This window comes from Vigna umbellata, chromosome 11 (assembly GCF_029865625.1).
Source record: "Vigna umbellata cultivar VRB3 chromosome 11, Vumbellata_1.0, whole genome shotgun sequence".
NCBI lineage: Eukaryota > Viridiplantae > Streptophyta > Magnoliopsida > Fabales > Fabaceae > Vigna > Vigna umbellata.
Window position 1 is genome coordinate 15,848,960 of NC_142175.1, and position 4,309 is coordinate 15,853,268.

At 36.0% G+C, this 4,309-nt stretch overlaps 1 pseudogene; it reads left to right on the plus strand.

The window, feature by feature from the left end:
• Positions 1–2,279: 2,279 nt before the first annotated feature.
• LOC148191038 (uncharacterized) lies at positions 2,280–3,177 on the plus strand (annotated as a pseudogene).
• The last annotated feature ends 1,132 nt before the right edge of the window (positions 3,178–4,309 follow it).

Genomic DNA, 4,309 nt, shown 5'->3' on the forward strand with positions numbered 1-4,309 from the left:
TTTCAATAATGAAGTACCCCTCTCAAAGAGTAAAATTACCATAATGTCCTCCTTCTTGTACACACTTCTTTAAATGAAATCCACACCTCTCTTTCATTTTATTTTAAAATATAATTGATGTGGCATTTCTTTTCACCTCCAAATGTCCCAAATTGTATTTTCAAAATTTTTCCTACAATCAATGATGAAAATAATTAGCTCAAATAATTCAAATTAATTAAAATAAGAATTTTTGGTCAAATTAAGCACAATTAGCAAAAACGGAAAAATACCGGACATTTAAGCACAATTCCCTGATTAATTCTAGCAAAATAAACTAAGTGAAGTGATCAAAATATTGACTCATCAATCTGCGTCCTGATTTTGCCCAGGAGTGCAAAGGACTAAGTGTGGTCTATTTTGATGAATCAATATTTTATTGATTTCACTTAGTTTATTGTACCGGATTTAATCAAGGAATTGTGCTTGAATGTACACTATTATCCTATTTTTCCTAATTGTGCTAAATTTGATCGGAAATTCTTATTTTAACTAATTTGAATTATTTGAGCTAATTATTTTACAAGGAGAATTTGGAGATACAATTTGGGACATTCGAAGGTTAAATGAGAAATGGCAATTGAGCCCAATGCATCTCAGTCATTTCAATTTTCGCACAGTGCTGCGTGAATTCTGTCTCTAAAGTCCCAAATTTGGGCAGGCCTTATCTTGCTCAAGCAAGTGGCGGTCCTCTTCATGATGCTTATCTTGGAAGCTTGTTCAAGTGGCGCATATTCATTTCCTAAGTTTCCTTTTCTCTATTCTCTTCCATTTTTAATTTCTCTTCCATTTCTTAAATGTCATTTAGTATATTCTCTCTAGGTATGCACTTCCCCATCATGTGGTATCATGAGCCTTAGGTTTTTGATCTCTTAGGAATTGCATGCTAGAGTAGAATAGCTTAGAAATGTTCATTTTCGCTGAGCCAATTTCTGTCTCGCCCAGCTTCTGCGTCCCTGTTACAGTCAACTTGTATGATTTAGTTTAGCTTCATTTCTTGTCCGTTTTCCATGAAATTTTTTTTCCTAGTTTCGTCTGGATGTCTAGTTTCATGAACAATTTTTACTTTTCTCAAATTAGTTCTGTACTGTTCCCAGTAAATTATTTTCTCCACTGTGTTCATCCAGATTTCTGCTGTTGAATTAATACTCCACTGTTTTGCTTTGTTGTTGGCTGTTTGGACATTTTGGTGGCTGGAATTGCTCCCTGGACGTTGCTACACCCTCTCAATACTCTTAAGCAAGGAATAAACACTTCAAATCAATGCTTTGAGGGACTAAACCGTGGCTGTCCAGAGCCTTGTGCAAGTAGACATTTCATCAAACAGCAGCAATGCTATTGGAGGTCTTCAACAAGTAGGTGTCCTATTTCCTTTTGTTTGTTTGTTCCAGCTATTAATTCTTTGTCTTGGCTGGATTGTATGTGTCTTTCTTAATTGCTTAGCTTTTAATTGAGTCATATGTGTTTCCTCTTTAGGAGTTTTCTAGAGTATTTTTCTGAAATTGCATAGCTAAGAGTAAATTTTACATCTCCTTGATGGTATGTTGAATTGAGCTTGATCTTTATAGGATTTAAGTGTGTGAACCTTGCTTATATGTTCTGTATTCATAGAGGCATCCATCCATTCTATTTGGCATATTAATCAAACACACTTAATGTGTTAAACTTAGCTTGGCCGAGAACATTCTTGCAAACTGCACCAAAACAGCAAAACAAATTTTTGGTAATTGGTGTGCATGCTTGCTTGCCGAGACATCTTCCTTGTGTTTAGTGTGTTTGAGCATTGTTTTCAAGCCTCTTTTCTCATTTAAATACAGAATATATTGGTTTGAGGTTTGCCAAAATTATTTCCAGCATTAATTTGGTCTTGCTCTTCATGTATACTTAGTATGTTGATGTATATTTGCTTCTTGGTTGTGTAAATTTCTTTGCTGTCTTGTTCATTTTGTGCCACTGTTTTGACTCCATTTTCTTGCTGTTTTGTCTTCATAAAATCATTAGAGTGTTGCCTCCTTGTTTTTGTGCCATGTTTCTTGATTTTTTAGGTTCCATTTTCATAATTTGTCTTGTAGTTTTCATTCTTTCTTTGGCCTCTACCATGTGCTGTCTTGATTTGGCTTCTTTGCATTAAAGTGGATTGTACATCTTTCCATTTGCTTTGGACTTGAGTTGATGCTCTCAAAGTGGACTTGTGAGACATTTTACTATCTTAAAAGAAGGGTGCTGCCCTTTCCTTGTTTTTTGAGACACTGGCTGTGAGTTTTGAGTCGTTTCCTTCCATTCTTTGAGTGAAATCGTGAGCTGTTTTGTGGCTGCTGCTTTGCCTTGATTTTTGGTTGTTTCTAACCTGTTTTGTGTGTAGCTTGCTGCTGTTTTTTTTTTTTAACATGTCTGCAGGTTCCAGCCATGCTTCATCTCATGGAGATAGCAACCATGGAAGCCCTTCTAGCAAGTTTGATGTGATGAAGGCCTTCCAACAAATGCAACATCAACTTGATGCTATGAGCAAACGGTTAAACGCGGAAACAAAGGCTAAAGGGAAGCAATCTCATGGTCATGATCATGGTTCCTACAAGAAGAAGCAAGAAGCTAGAACCATAAATGTATACCTTCCCTCGCCAAAGAAGCATCAAGAAGATAAAGCTATGGACCAAGGCCTTACACTACCAAAGTTGAACTTGCCTACTTTCAAAGGGGAAGTCGAGCCGTCTATTTTTTTAGATTGGATAGCTAAAGTAGACCAAATTTTTTATTTATATAGTGTAAATGGACCTTTGCGTGTAAAGTTAGCTTGTTTAGCTTTAGAGGGATACGCCAAACAATGGCTAAATAGGAGATACTTAACCATGACCTCACCCGCGAGTACATGGGAACATTGCAGGGACATTTTGTACCAACGTTTCGTACCTCCATACTACCATAGGGACCTCTTGATTAAGCTCCAATGGCTTACTCAAGGTAGACGAAGTGTGGAGGAGTATGCTCGCGAGCTCGAAGTGCTCCTACATCATACTAACCTTAAAGAAAATGATCATGCAAAAATAGTTAGATTTATTAGTGGACTTAATAGCAACATCCAAGATATAATTGAATTCCATGATGATGAGACTTTAGATGTAGTGGTTCATAGAGCCATGAAAGTAGAGAATAAACTCTTGAAAAAAGAAGCTTGTCAAAACAAATTTTCCAAATCTTCAAGAGATGTTTTCTACAAATCCTCATCATCAAAGGATAAAAACAAGGATGTTTCTAAGGAGCCCACTAACAAATCGTTTTCTCATTTTTCTTCTAACCATTCCTCTTCCCCACCTAAATCTTCTTCTAGACCAAGTCACATTTAATGTTTTAAATGTTTAGGACATGGTCATATAGCCTCTGCCTACCCCAACATGCATTGAGGGTGAAGTAATTGTGACTAATGAGTCTACGTCTTCCTTAACTTCACCAACCTATAGCTCTTCTTCCTCATCAAGTGATGCCAAAGAGAAGGTCATGCTTACTTGTTTAAATGACGACAGAAAAGAAAGAAAGGAGAGAGTAAAAGAAGAGACTGAGAAAAAAGAAAGAGAGGAGGGAGAAAAGAAAGAAAAAGAAGAACTTGTGAGAGAAATAGAGAAGGACAAAGTCTTAGTCAAAAAGGAAGTGTTACTGAAGGCACCATCCACTCCCATCTTTCAAATAGATCTAAACCATGACAGGGGAGTTTTCAATCCTTCTACTTTTCTCCTTTTACTAAATTTTCTTTCTTTGTTCCAAAAATATTTTGCATAACTTTTTCACCTCCCTCTTTCCTTCTTTCCAACTATTCCATAAACATTTATGAAACATGTCATGAGTTAGTGTTACCCCTTTGGGTCCATTCAACTCAAGACAAAAATAATTTTTTCTCTAAAAATGGTCTCCTAGTTTTCACCACTAAATGCAATAAAAATATCAGGAGACTTTCTTTTACTATTACTTGTTTATATACATTGATTGGTCAAAATAAATTCATTCACAAAATGTTTAATGATTTTTGCAGATTGACATTTGATCTAGGAGGAGTTGCTTTGGTTTATACACGAAATAAGTCACTAAATCTCTCTTTGTTGCAGGCTTTTCAAGATTCGAGGTCGAATCCTCTCCAACCTGGGGGGATGATATGATCATAAATGGGTCAAGTAGTGAAGAGTTTCAAAGTGACAAAAACACAAAAAGAGTAGAATGGTTTCCTTTGGGCGTGTATTTGCCTTTTGATTTCTTTCTCTTAGTTCTTGTGAATAATTGCTTA